The 15,486-nt window shown below is 48.2% G+C and overlaps 1 long non-coding RNA gene across 1 annotated transcript; it reads left to right on the forward strand.

Annotated features, from left to right (window-relative positions):
• Positions 1-1,288: 1,288 nt before the first annotated feature.
• On the forward strand, positions 1,289-15,272 carry LOC144769421 (uncharacterized). Its single transcript, XR_013598695.1, has 5 exons — positions 1,289-1,367; positions 13,945-14,060; positions 14,450-14,558; positions 14,856-14,933; positions 15,166-15,272. It is a non-coding gene; the product is annotated as an uncharacterized LOC144769421 (long non-coding RNA).
• Positions 15,273-15,486: the final 214 nt, after the last annotated feature.

A 15,486-nucleotide genomic window follows, 5' to 3' on the forward strand; every position in this document is an offset into this window, starting at 1 on the left:
TCTTCTTTGATACAGTCTTGGTTTCCAAAGCGGAGTCCACAGTGTCCAGACTGTAGAAGTAGAAGTGGTTTCGGATCTGTATCTTGTGCCACAACGAATCTGAAGACCCACCCACAGGTAAGCCCTTAAGTACCCTAGGGAAAAGGTTGTGACGATTCAGGGATCCCTTCCAGAGGAGGGGTTGCACAGAGGGGAGGATACTCCCATGTCCTTTGTCCAGTTTCGCGCCAGAACCTTCCTGTAACGGAAAACCAATTGTTCTACCTTCCCCTAGCACTAGCTTGCTGTTAGACTCTGGAAGGCTGGTACTGGGAATACATGGGGAATCCCGAGGGGAGCCCCCCAGTACATGGGACCCTACATCAAACTCTGGAATCGGTGTTGGAGTAGGATTCCAAACATGCCCGGTTTCGGAACAGCCAGTATATAGTTAGGCATCTAGTAATTGACTTGATGTTCACTACTTGTATAAAAGGGCTGGCTGCACTACAAGGCTTGGAGAATCAACTCTAGGGTTTGTAGTGTGTCTTGCTCTTGTGGGGCACCCTTACACTTATAATCAAGCACCCTGCCTTCAGGAGTGAAAGGCCTGCCTTAAGGGTGACTTGTAGGTTGTAAGTGTAGTGACCTCAGATATATTAAAACATATATCTGTTGTGAGTGGTGCTAGCACCAGCTCACACAGGCTACAACCTGTAGTCACATGCTGCAGCCCATGGGAGACCGCTGGTGTACCTATGCCGTAGGTACCTTTGTACCATATACTAGAGACTTACCTGAGTACACAAGTAGCCAAAGTACTTACCATAACACATTTAGGGGGAAGCACAGTGACTGGGGTCCTGATTATCAGGATCCCAGTCAGACTAGTCAGAAAACAGAATAGCACCAGAAAAAAGGGGGATTAACCACGAAAGCAGATCTAACTTTCCTACAGAATGCTTAAATTAATAGACAATCAAATTTGCATATGCATCAATTAATAGAAAAATTAGATAAAATTGTACAAAGCGGAGGACGAACCAGCATGGATTTCTTCAAAGGGAAGGATAAAGGAAAGGGACCACTTGTTTGGTTCTATAGTTTTAAAATAATCCAGAAATTGGTGATCGCTCTCTCTCGTTTTACACTGAGTATGGCTGCTGATGCTTTCGAATGCCCCTTTGTGACACATTCACTGTCTCAAATAGATGTCTCTCTTGGTCGTCCTATGTCTCTATAATAGGCTTTGGATCCCTGAAAAGGTCTAATATGCTGTAAATACTAATATTATGGTTCATTTCCCTTAGGTGACCTGTTCCAATTTTGCTACAGTTTATGGTCGTAATTCTGATGAAGGAATAAGATTTCATCTCACCATGTTTATGGTGGGTGCAGACTTTAAAAGTCTCTTCTTAATTGTATATATGTATATTGTGTTAGGTTTAACTAAAAAGGAATGTATATGGGATATTGACTATCACACCGAATGTAACACTGTGTAAGAGAATTTTGTCATCTTACGTTATTTGTAGCATGACAACCTGTATATTTGTAAATATGTGTTTATACTTATATGAGATTGTGTAATTATATATTTGTATTATTTAACTTTTCCAGCCTTGATGAAGTCCTTCTGGAGGACAAAACGCGTGTTGGCAATTTGCGTGCTGGGAGAATTGATTTTATGAAATTTTGAATACGAATAAAAGAAAAGATTGAAGAATCTAAAAAAAAAACTGGACTGGATTTGAATTTTTCTGGAACCCTTATTGATCTGAATCTAATTCTATTCGCTGTTATTTTGTCCCTCGTGTTATTCTCTATGATAATTAGAGTATTCTAAACAAAGGGCTTTATATACGTTGTGCCCATATTGTTATAATTACAACCTTTAGGAGTGCTGTAACTAGAATCCCAACCCCCTATAGCATATGTGACACACATTTCTTGTGTGTGTCGATAGCACCTTGAGGTAGTAGGTGCCCTGGTTTTCTCTAGCACCCTCCTTAGCAACACTTACGTGTTTGATTCATACCACAAATGTGTACAAATTATATATCTAGCAACACTGTTTCTTGAAAAGTTGTGCGGACGTTTCCCTGTGGGAACACTACTACCTGCCTTTGTTGTATCTTTATAAGTGAGCCCTGCACCTCTTCTTTCTATGTACACGTGAGCTGTGTAAGATTTCTTACCCTACGCTATATATCTGCAAAGTACCTATTTGGATTTATCAGTAAACCAACATTAAGTATGGCTAGCTTTTCAGATGATAGGGACAAACTATTCAATGATATCTTTTCTGATAAAGGGATCCAATCCAAACCGGCAACAAGTGTAGAAGAAAAACCGGTTGGTTTAAAACAACTATTTGTTAAATTGGAAAGGCTCCGTAAAGCGGAACTTTCCAGATGGTGGGACTTGACCACCCTAAAAAAGTATTTGGAACTTAAACAAATCCCTAGGGGGGGGCGTGGCTTGGAGGGCGTCGATGGCGGTCGCAGCTTAGAGGAGCTCCCGCCGGCCCACACCTTATCCGACTGATATCCTGGCCCCCGAGCCCCGCAAACTACCCTACCTGTGCTGGCAGTGTTCCGGGTGACACCGAGTGCTGTCCGGTGTGCCGCCCCGCTTCCTCAGCTGCTCCGGCGACCCACACTTGCTGGTGACGAGGTGCGGCCTACTGCCCACGAGTAGAGCCGGGGCCTCGATTTTTGCGACCCGAGACCGTCGGCCGGCGGTTGTGCCGGTCGGGAACACCCTCACCCAGCGGCATCGGCACCGGAGCCCGCGGGGACCGCTGAGAGTGCCTGGATCATCGGAGGCTACCCCTGGGGTGTTCCCCGGACGGTGTGGGGACGCCGCGGCCTGTGTGGACCCCGGGAGACCGGGGCCTCGAGTTTTGCGACCCCGGGCCGGTCCGTGACTGTGCGACCGGGGGTCGCGGAGGTTGGCTCTTGGGGTCAGTGCGGCACCTGCTGTGAACGGTGACCGCTGCCATCGTCCGGGGGGACCCTGAGGGACTGGGTCGCGGATCGCCCCCTACTGCCCGGTGGCCTTACATTCTCCTCGTGACGTGCGCTTTGAGGCGCGACTCCCCGGGCCTGTTCCCAGGATTGCTTGGGGCCGGTGAGACAACGGAGGGAGTCCCCGCTGGATCCTGCCTCGCTGGAGTGTCCTTGCAGCCTGCCAGTCTGGTGGGCCTTCGCCGGATGGTGCTTTCCCTGGCTCCTGGATCGAGAGGTGGGCTCAGAGCGGATGGAGTCTTCGTGATTTGCACGCCACGTCGGTCTTGGTTGGCCGGAGCTGGTGGTACCTGGGGGGACAAGCCTGCTGCCCGGATGGTGCGTGGAGGTCTCCTACGGATAGCCCGTGACGAACTGTGAGTGCCCCCCCCCCGCCCCCCCCCTCCTCTGCATTGGCCGCTGCTCTGTGACTTGGGTGGGGTGTGGAGTGGCCAGGCGGTCGACGGGGCTGGACGTCCCCGATTCCTGGAGCCTTCCGCTGCGCGTCCCGGCTCATAGGTCCGGGGTGGGGTCCAGTCTGCGATCCTGGAAGCCCTTCCCTAGTGCCGGGACTATCCTGCCTGACATTCCCGCTGGGACTTGCTGCCTGGAGCTGGGCTGCGGTGTTGGTGTGCTGGGGGTGCTCACTGGAGGCGGCATTTGCACCCCGACGGAGTTTCCCTGGCCCCCCTGAGTGGCCGTACCTGTTGCATTGCTGTCGACGAGGGGCCCCCCACTGAGGCGGTGTGGTCATTTTCCTTGCTGCTCACCATGACGAGAGGAGGAGGTGGCACCGGGTCCGCCAAGCAAGGGACAATTGATAAATTCACGGGGCCCAGTGGAGGAGCCGGGGCCTCGGTGGTGGCCAGAACGCGGGCCCTGATAATGCGGCCCTGATGGCCGCCATTACGCAGTCCAGGGACATGCTTGATGCCAAGATTGGGGCCGTTGGCGCCGATGTCATGCTGCTGCGTCAAGATCTCCGCAATGCTGTGGCCCGCATCACCGAAACCGAGACCCGGATTACTGGAGTGGAGGATGATGTGGTGGCCCTGAAAAAGAAGGTGGAGGACATGGCCAGGATTCAAAAAGGGCTGGCGCTCCGTGTCGAGGATGCGGAGGGGAGGGCGCGAAGGAATAATCTGCGCTTTGTGGGCTTTCCGGAGGATTGTGAGAAGGGGTCCATGGATTCATTCTTGGCACACTGGTTGGAGAGCTGGCTTCCCCCGGACGCTTTATCGCGCTGCTTTGTGGTGGAGCGTGCCCATAGAGCCTTGGCGCAGAAACCGCCGGTGGGGGAGCGACCGCGCCCGGTCATCGCTAAGATCCTCAATTTCCATGACCGGGATGTGATCCTTAGGGAAGCAAGGGCGAAGGAGGACTTGTCGTTTGAGGGTCACAGGATCATGATTTTTCCGGACTATACCAGGCTGGTGCAGCAGCAGCGCCGATCCTTCCAGGATGCGAAGGCCAAGCTACGTGGATTGAAAATTCAGTATTCGCTGTTGTACCCTGCACGTCTGCGTGTTGTGTTCCATTCCAAGACCCACTTCTTTGACACCCCGGAGGCGGTTTTTCGATGGACAGATGAGACTGTCAGGATCCGTCCGAATGCCCAGCCGGGCCTGAACTCCGGAGCATCGCGTGGGTCATCGCCGGAGAGGGGCGACTCTTCCAACGGGAGCAAGAGACGCCGGAAGTCCAGATCGCGACGACGCTCCCGCTCCGGGGGTGACCTACTGGATGGTGCACAGTCAGATACTGCTCAGTCTGGGACTGGGACCTGAGGGGCGTAAGGCCCTCTCCTATCTCCTGCATGTCCTTCGTTTCTGGCCTGGACTGGTGGCCGTAGGGGTGACGCTATTGATTGATGGGCTGGTGTGTGGTGTGGGGTGGTCTGGGTCGTGGCTGGTCCCGCAGGGGATGGGCGTGATGTTTATAGTTGCTCTGTCCCGCTGCACTTAAGCGGTGGGCCACATGTGAGTAATGGGGTTCGGGGTGCTGACCCATGGGCGGCCCATTCCTCCCATGTTCGAGGGGGGCCCCGAGGGGAGGTACTGTTAGTTGGGGAGTATGGGGGGATCCATTGGCCTGGGGGACCTTGGGCGCTCTGTTTTGGGCCCGGGGCTCTCTATGCCGCGACAGGTACTTCACTGTTTCATGAGGTATAGGGGTGGGGGAGGGGGGATAGGCGGGGGGTTGGTGGTTGAGGATGTTGTGTGGGTGTTCGGGGGGGGGGGGTACAGGGTGGTTGGATAGGGATGCACGTGATTTTTGCTGCTATGGTTTTTGTACTACTGGGTGCTTGGGCTGGGTCCGGGGATTTCCAGATGCTCTCCCACCGTGACTATGGGTGATTCTCCAGGAGCGGCGCCTGTTAGTGGCTCCATGAGGATTCTTAGCTGGAATGTCAGGGGCATGCTGGACAAAATTAAAAGGGGGGCAGTGCTGCGCTGGGGTAAGAGGGACTCGGCAGATGTCATGTTACTGCAAGAAACACATATGTTAGGGACGAAGGTGCTGAGTCTACAACGTTTTGGTTATACCCAGGTGTTCCATGCAGGCTTTACCAGGGGGTCGAGAGGGGCGGCTGTCCTCATCCATCGACGCTTATCTTATGTTCATGAGCGCCATTGGCTTGATCCCCAGGGTCGGTTTGTGTTTGTTAAAGGCATGATTGGAGTGGAACCTGTAGTGTTCGGCAGTGTGTATGCTCCCCCCCCCCTGCAGTGGTCTCTAGCGGAGCGCCTGTTTGAATTATGGGCCGACATCCCGGACTGCCTGGCTGTCATAGGGGGTGACTGGAACGATGTGATGGATGTGAATCTGGACAGGCAGAGACTGCAAGTGGCCGCGGGGGCGCCTGCCCCTACTCGTCTGAGAGCTATGAGTGATGGGCTCGGTTGGGTAGATGCATGGCGACATCTGCATGCCAGGGCGCGTGAGTACACGTTTGTGTCGGCGGTGCATGGCTCCTTTTCCCGACTAGACTGTGTGTTTGTTTCCGGGGCCTTCCTCGATAGGGTGCAGCAGGCCGTGATCCAGCCCCGTGGATTGTCAGATCATTCCCCGGTCGCAGTGCGGATTGCACTATGTAAACCCCGTCAGCCGTTCCGTTGGCGGATGTCTTCGTGGCATCTCCAGCGGGCGGAATATACAACCCACTTGCGCGGTGCGATAGCCCGATATTGGCAGGAGAATTTGACCGAAGGCATGGACAGTGTGACGGTCTGGGAGGCCATGAAACCCACGCTACGGGGCGTAGACATCGCCTGGTGTGCTGCCGCCCGTCGGGGGCGTCAGGAGGCCACTGTAGCGGCTGCAGCTGCGGTGAGAACTTTGGAGGGGCAGTGTGGTGACAATGCAGGGGATGTGGCGCTCAGGCTACTTCTCCAGGCGCAGCGTTCCTATGCTTCGATCCTGCTGGACGAGGCTCGTCAGGCCTGGCTGGCCACGCGCAGTAGGGTGTATCAGTGGGGTGACAAATCGTGCACTATGCTTCACCGCCTGTGTCAGCGTACTCTACAGCCGATCTCTCTGCCGGGCCTTACGGACGGGGAGGGGATTGCTATGACGGACCCTGCTGCGCTTGCGGCGAGTTTTGCCGACTACTACAGGGTACAATACGCTTCGCGTGATTGTCTCCCACCGGAGGCGATCGACAAATTCATAGCTGACCTACCCCCCCGGGCGTTATCGGACGAGGCCAGGACAGCCCTTGACCTTCCCCTGTCGGCGGAGGAACTGGGCGATGCGCTGGGACAGCTTAACACAGGCAAGGCGCCGGGACCGAGTGGCTTCCCTAGCGAATTCTACAAGAAATTTCATTTGCAGCTGGGACCGCACTACCGGAAGGCTTTGGAAGCGGCGCGGGAGGGTGGTTGCTTGCCGGTCGACTGGCGCCAGGCTGAAATAGTGGTGTTCCTGAAACCGGGTAGGCCCCCTGACAGGCACGAGTCGTATCGCCCGATTTCTCTTATTAATTTTGAGGCCAAATTATTGGCTAAGGCGTTGGCAAATCGCCTCCTCCCGTATGTGACGGATCTGGTTCACCCGGATCAGGCGGGATTTATGCCGGGCAGGGCGACAAGGCACAACATCAGACGGGCGCAGGTGGCGGTCAGTGCGATGGGGGCGACTGGGGAGAGGGCGGCGCTCTTGCTGGCAGACATCGACAGAGCGTTTGATTCTGTCAGTTGGACATACCTCTTTGCTCTGTTGCCGCGCCTCAACTTAGGCCCAGTTTTTGTCTCGTACGTCCGACTGCTGTACACCGACGTCACGGCCTCGGTGCGTGTCTCGGGCGCCATTTCGGAGAAATTCCCGATTGCTAGGGGGACCCGGCAAGGGTGCCCCCTGTCCCCGTATCTCTTTGCGCTAGCCATGGAGCCGCTGGCGGCCTGGGTGCGCATTGATGCACAGCTTCGTGGCTTTGTGTGGAGTGCGAGCCTCACGGACAGAATCGCGCTGTATGCGGATGATGTTCTTTTCTTTTTGACAGACTTGGATCGTTCAGGCCCGCGTATTTTGGAGATAATGCGTGTGTTTGGGGAGGTCTCGGGACTATACCTTAACCCACGCAAATCGACCCTCTGGTTGTTGGGGGGCCGGCGCGAGGTGTCTCCTTGGGCAGTGGATCTGCAGGTGGCAGTTGGTGGCCTGAAGTATCTCGGAGTCTTCCTGTCGGAGTCTGCCGCTGTTGCCTGGGAGCGTAACGTACAACCGGTGTGGGACAAGGTTCAATCCGACGTTAAGACGTGGTCGCGCATGCCTCTGAACATCTATGGCAGATCTGCCATTTTTAAGATGGTGGCCCTCCCTAGACTACTTTACCAACTGCAGAACCATCCATACAGAGTGGACCCGCAGTGGTTCCGGCGTGTGAACTCCCTATTGGGCCGGTTTTTGTGGGCTGGGGGTGCTTCTAGGGTGGCACTGCGGACCTGCTTTTTGTCCACGTACTGTGGAGGCCTCGCGACGTCGGACGTATTGTCCTACTATCAAGCCTCTCATTTGCTGGTCTTGAATGAGTGGTGGTACGGGGGCCGCGACGACCCGGCGTATGCCCTGGAACACTTTCTGATGGGAGGTGCCACGCTCCATACCCTCTTGTATTCAGCGGGGCGGCGGAAGTTGCTGCCTCATGCGACCCAAGTGGTCTTCCTGATTTGGAGGCAGGCACTACGTCGAATGGGTTGGTGGGGACGGCTGACGGCCGAAACTCCGCTGTGGCACAACGGGCGACTCCCGGCGCTGGCTTCTTTGCAAGGGTTTGGCGGCTGGGACTCCATAGGGATCTCGTCGCTTGGCCACGTACTTACCGGGACTACCCTCAAGTCCTTTGAAGTGCTCAGCGGTGAGTTTGCGATGCCCAAGACCCAGTTTTTTAAGTACCTACAGCTTCGCCATGCGCTGGCGCCGAGCCTGGTGGAGCTAGACCAGCTTCCAGACTTCAGCCCCGTTGAGGCTAAACTGTTCATGGGAGACCTTGGGGATAAAAAAGTCTCGAAAATCTACCAATCGCTGGTCACTCACTGCTCCTCTTCCCTGGTGTCGTTGAAGGCCGCTTGGGAGATGGATGTTGGACCGCTGGATGAGGATGACTGGAGAGAGGCGCTGGAATCCCCCCGGGGGGCGGCTATTGCAGTACGGTTGAGATTCATACAATTTAAATACCTGCATCGGGCCTATTACACCAGGGAGAGACTGTGGAGGGCGGGCCTTATTGCTTCCCCAGATTGCCTGCGCTGTGGGGCCGAGAGGGGCACATTAGTGCATACTGTGTGGTCATGTGTGGGCCTGGTCCGGTTCTGGAGTGGGGTATGGGACTGCCTGTCGGAGGTGCTAGGGTGGGAGCTACCTCGTACACCTCGATTGGGTCTTCTTCATGTCCTAGAACAAGTGGGTGGTAACGTCTATAAGCGCCATCTCCTGCTGTTGGGCCTTGTTGTGGCCAAGAGAGACCTGGCGAGGGCCTGGAAGAGTGACCGTGCCCCCCCACTTGGCGCCTGGAAGGCGGGCTTAGACTTCCTCATGGGGCTGGAAAAGCCGGTGTTTGAGGCCAGGGGCTGCCCTAGGAAACACTACAAGATCTGGAAGCGGTGGGCGGACTACAGGGACCTGACCTTAGATCCTCCCAATGTAACGGATGATGGTATGTCTGATGATTGAAGCCTCGGGGCCCAGATAGCTCCAAGACACTTAGTGTGTTTTCTCTTGTTTTCTGCAGCTGATTGTGATCACGTGCATCGGGTTAGGGTGGGATAAGGGGTGGGTAGTTGGTACTGTTGGGATTGAGGGGGGGATACAGGGGCGGGTTGGGGTTAATCGAAAGTTTGAGCCATACGTATTTTCTACTGTACTTTGCATCTTGTCGTGTTCCCCTGCTCTTGGGGTGCTGTACACTTGATCTGCTTGGACTTTTAATAAATACGGTTTTGAAAAAAAACAAATCCCTAGGGGATTGCGTGTGATATTCTTCCCCACATTTGAGGACCTTGACCTAGACCTCCTTAGTGAGTGGGAACATTTAATATCTGGATCCTCTTTTGGGATGATTGACATCCTCATACGACATGCGGAACGCAAAAGAGCTAAACTATTAACTGACATTGAAGAGATAGAAGAAGAGATAAAACTGCTCAACCTACCAGAAATCACAGAAAAGAACTTTAAGATCTTAAAGGGAATTTTGAGCTCCCACCAAACATATATCAGAGATAAAAAAAATCAGAAAACTTAAGAGAGACGAAAATGATTATCGCAATGGAAGGATTTTTACCTTTGCCAAAAAGTTTGACGAAATCAAGCCTAGAGCAGGTGTAGCTTCACTGACTAGTAAGAGAACAGATGCCACTATGTCATCAAGTGACTCTGACCTCTCCAGCTGTACAAGTGTAATCAGTGAAAATAGGAGCGAATCCTCGCTCACAACCATAGCCTCTGACAACACTGGCACAGGTTCAGCTTTTTTATTGGAATTAGAAAGATTCCGCAAAGGAACCAAGTCGACGTACAGTCGAAAAAACACAGGAAAAGAACCAGGAGGGGGGGAAGAAAAAATAGGCTCAGACGAGAGCAAACGGGTGACAAGGTCAGCATCACGTGTATAAAGGAAGTAGAGGAGAATGTTAATGTATCCAATAACTGTCAAACTGTAGAACGCTTGTCTGAACCTAATGATGTTTCCATTTTAAACCTTTCATCTACTATACTAAGTACTGCAGAGGAAAATGTCCTAAAAAGAGGTTTAAATTTTTGTCCTATGACCAAACCTGATTTTGTTGCTCTTCATGTTTATTTATTCAAATTTACTCGAAGATTAAAATTAAAAAAGTTCTTTGATTCAAACAAAAAGTTGTCAACTATACCTTTGTACAATGTAGCTGAAAGTGGTCAGTCTATTAAGGATATACAAAATGTACAAATGCTATTGGAACTTGATGATAGTCTTGAAAACCCTCCAGAAATACAGGATATTATGGATGATTTGGGTATTGAAAGCAACTTTCAAACCAGTAGTGGTCTAAAAAATAAATCTTTGTTTGTTCCACAACTTCCACATGACAACCTTATAGATTGTTTCTTTAAATCAGTTACAGAGGAACTCTATAAACTAGAGGACAAACTAAAATGGGTATCACTTACAAAATGTGACAATCTCAATACTCAGGAAAGGGTAGCGCTTAAACAACTCTCTGGTTACAAAGACACAGTCCTGAAAGAAGCAGACAAAGGGGGAAATATCGTGTTACTAAATAAGAGTGACTACTTTGCAGAAATCGACAGACAGCTTATGGATACTAGCTCATACACTAGAATTGAGTCCAATCCGACACAAGAAGTTAATCAACGTTTGGAGAAAATGCTAACATATTGGCATAGCACAGGGGTGCTATCTGATTCAGAAATAAAATATCTGTATAACCCCAACCCCATGGCAGCGTATATCTACATTCTCCCTAAGGTTCACAAGAACCACACGAATCCACCAGGGAGACCAATAATATCGGGGATTTTTTGTGCGACAGAGCACATCTCTGAATATATAGATATTACACTACAACCCGTTGTGCGTAATTTGCCATCATTTATAGAGGACACAAAAGATTTACTTAACAAACTTGAAAATTTAATATGGATGGATGATGCCTTGCTGGTTACTCTTGATGTATGTGCCTTGTACACCAGCATACCAGTCAACAAAGGCATGGAGGCCCTCACATACTTTCTCTCCAAACGTGATGCTACATTGTATCATCACACTGAGATGGTTCTGGAATTCACACGTTTTGCTTTGAACAATAATTTCTTTACCCACAACAAAACATGGTATCATCAACACTCAGGTGTAGCAATGGGGGCGAAATTCTCGCCCTCGTTTGCGAATATTTATATGGGCTTTTTCGAAGAATTTTATATTTGGAAACAAAGCCCCCCTGAGTTGTCTAACCACATCATTTTTTGGTGTCGGTTTATAGACGACATCTTCCTAATATGGGGAGGTGATGTGGCGACTGACGCTGGAATCTGGGGACCACGGTTCGATCCCCGGCTCCGGCGGCAGGTTAGCCCAGCACCATGTGACTCTGGGCAATAGCTCGCTTAATCTTCCCGACGGCCCCCAGCGCCTAGAGACCCTTACGGGTGATTGTGCGCTTTACAAATGTGGACTTTACTTTACTTTATGTGACCTCTCTCAATCAATTTATCATGTATCTAAATGACAATACGTATAACTTAAGATTTACCTCAAACCATAGCAAAAACAGTGTAGACTTTTTAGACACTACTCTATATGTGAGCAATGGCAGGCTGGAGAGCAGACTATTTAGAAAGAGCACTGCCTGCAATGCAGTTTTGCACGCGAGCAGTGCTCACCCCTCCTCTCAGATTACCTCCATTCCCTTTGGAGAAATGACTAGATTACGCCGCAACTGCAGCTCGGAAACTGACTTCCAACATGAAATATACAATCTAAAGGAACGTTTCACTACAAGAGGTTATGATAAAACTATATTAGACAAAGCACATAAACGCATCAATACAGTATCCAGAACTGAAACCCTAAAACGTAAATCTAAAATACTCAACACTAGAAATGAGAAAGTGTCATTCATTACTCAATTCAACTCTCACAGCAACCAGATATATAGGACAATAAACAAACATTGGGGAATACTCAAAATGGACCCTGATCTGGAAACCTATCTAACCAACAAACCGAAGATCGTTTTTAGAAGAGGAAGAACTCTCAGAAATATCATAAGTCCATCAATAGTGAATGAAAATGGGCCAACTAGCAACTCCAACATATGGATTCCCAACAAACCTAAAGGCTTTTTCAAATGCACTCAATGTTGCATTTGTCAGTTTGCAGACGATAAAAAGAAGAGTTTTCAGTACAACACTAAACAGACTCACCATATTGATCAATTTATAAACTGCAATACAAAGTTTACTGTATATTGTATCATTTGTCAATGTGGCCTGATCTATGTCGGAAGTTCTACCAGACCCCTCAAAGAAAGAATTCAAGAACATGTACGTGCTATTCGCAATTTTAATAAGAGTTATCCCCTGGCGGTCCACTACAACACGGCCCATGCAGGATCAGAAGTAATTGCGATTAAGTTTCACGGTATTACCCAAGTAAAAACTAATCCGAGAGGGGGTGATAGCGTTACTGCATTAAGGAAATGTGAATCACATTGGTTAATTAAATTAAGGGCGGTAGATAGGGGACTTAATACTGATCGAGAATCTCATGTCTTCCTCAAAGATTGACATATTGAATAACATGAATCCTCTTCTGCTGCACAGTAGATGTTATTTCAACCATGTCTACTGTTACTGAAATTTTGGGCTCAGTCCATATGTATTCTATTGAATTTGTTTCTCTCTGATTGAAGTTATATTATCACTGTGTTGTACACCTATCCGAAAAGTTGTTCAGATAAACAATTGATCTTTAGCAATTTTTGTTTCTACTAATTTTGTTTCTCAATGACCTCTAGTATCTTGTGCATTTTCGCGACTAAATCATGAATACCTACTCCACTATGGCTGCCATAATTCTATCATAGTATTACACATCTTTAAGAGATGTTCGAAAAGCTTCAGTAACTATAGTATATGCCTTGACCAAGATGCTGATATAATTTTCAAGTACAAACTAATGTAAGAAACTTTCTTTTTATACTAAATGTTCGTTCACGATGACCAAATTGCCCGGTATTTGGGTAGACTCAACAAACTCCAAGATGGAGGCAGTCTGTATTTATGTTAGGGACCTACTTAACAGTTAGTCCTTCGTTCATTTCCATGTCGAGAGATTCTCGCAGAACTTGGCGTCTGACCACGATATACGGTCAGTGTATATAATGCTGCTGTTGTACACACACGGCTTTCTGCCACGGGGACGGTTATATGTGGAAACGCTATTTCTTTGGCTTCGGGTAAGTAGGAATGGGATACCTTGGGCACTAATAGGAGTTTAAGTGTGAGTTACGAGTCCCATTATCGACTCAACTTTGTTCTATTTGTTCTTTCAGCCCAGCAGCTTATTAGGGTTGCGAGAATTATATACTCTACGAATAACTAACAGTCGTCCATCTTCGTATATTTGTGAAGGTGGGTTCGGTTCATCTCTCTGATCATCATGGAGTTATGGCGTTATCGGTTACTTGCTCGGCTTTAATTTAAGACCGTGTAAAATCACTTACCTTTGGTGAAAGTGTTCTCTTTATTTTTTATTCTGTTTAGTTAAACAACTTGGTAAGGCTGTGAAAACACACTCTTTCTGATTGATTATCAGCCATCCATCCCATAACAAGCAGAGTATGATATATATGTTAAGGTGGGTTCGGCTTTTATATCTTTGTCTGTTGTGTATTTGGTCATAATGGAAATCCGCTTCATATATGTATGGTGAAAGTTCTTTGTTTATTTTTTCTAGTTAAGCAACGTACTACGGTTGTGAAAAGATATATCTGTTGAATGGTAATCAACCGTCCACCCCGTTATTGGCATTATGCACATCTGGAAATATTTAACTAATTGACATATGTAGAGGTGAGTTATGCTCACTATGTTGAGTATTACGGGCAGATTGTTATATATGATAACGGTGTTACCTCCAGTATATAAATTCACACCCTACGTTTCCATGCCTAGGTGTGCATAGGTTTGCTATAAATTGAGAAAGATACAAATGTGTAAATACGATCTCAACAAATGAGAATGGACATTTAAACATCTCTTTCCTTCGTTGCAATTAATCTATATAACAGTTCTTAACCAAAGAACCAAGTTCCAGTATGTGTCGTCAACATCATATGTGCATGTTAGAAAACATAATGGACACACGTTTGATTACCTGAACCTTAATAAATCTTAAACTCACCTTATTAGGATGCCTGATCTACATATAGATTTGTTCTTTTTTTCCCCACTTTTACCAGACCAATAGCGCCGTCGCACCTGACTTTGGTTACGACTGGTCCACAGAATTCGAATGAATTTTTCCGTCCTCATTTCAGACATCCATCAAATTAATCACTAACCTGAAGGGTGAGTGTGTTATTGGATGTCCATAACCCATAGCAACTATGTGCTAGTGTAAACAACTGCTTTCTAGAATATAGCTTGTTTGGTTCTATAGTTTTAAAATAATCCAGAAATTGGTGATCGCTCTCTCTCGTTTTACACTGAGTATGGCTGCTGATGCTTTCGAATGCGCCTTTGTGACACATTCACTGTCTCAAATAGATGTCTCTCTTGGTCGTCCTATGTCTCTATAATAGGCTTTGGATCCCTGAAAAGGTCTAATATGCTGTAAATACTAATATTATGGTTCATTTCCCTTAGGTGACCTGTTCCAATTTTGCTACAGTTTATGGTCGTAATTCTGATGAAGGAATAAGATTTCATCTCACCATGTTTATGGTGGGTGCAGACTTTAAAAGTCTCTTCTTAATTGTATATATGTATATTGTGTTAGGTTTAACTAAAAAGGAATGTATATGGGATATTGACTATCACACCGAATGTAACACTGTGTAAGAGAATTTTGTCATCTTACGTTATTTGTAGCATGACAACCTGTATATTTGGAAATATGTGTTTATACTTATATGAGATTGTGTAATTATATCTTTGTATTATTTAAATTTTCCAGCCTTGATGAAGTCCTTGTGGAGGACGAAACGCGTGTTGGCAATTTGCGTGCTGGGAGAATTGATTTTATGAAATTTTGAATACGAATAAAAGAAAAGATTGAAGAATCTAAAAAAAAACTGGACTGGATTTGAATTTTTCTGGAACCCTTATTGATCTGAATCTAATTCTATTCGCTGTTATTTTGTCCCTCTTGTTATTCTCTATGATAATTAGAGTATTCTAAACAAAGGGCTTTATATACGTTGTGCCCATATTGTTATAATTACAACCTTTAGGAGTGCTGTAACTAGAATCCCAACCCCCTATAGTATACTCTATA

Source organism: Lissotriton helveticus, chromosome 1_1, assembly GCF_964261635.1.
Source record: "Lissotriton helveticus chromosome 1_1, aLisHel1.1, whole genome shotgun sequence".
NCBI lineage: Eukaryota > Metazoa > Chordata > Amphibia > Caudata > Salamandridae > Lissotriton > Lissotriton helveticus.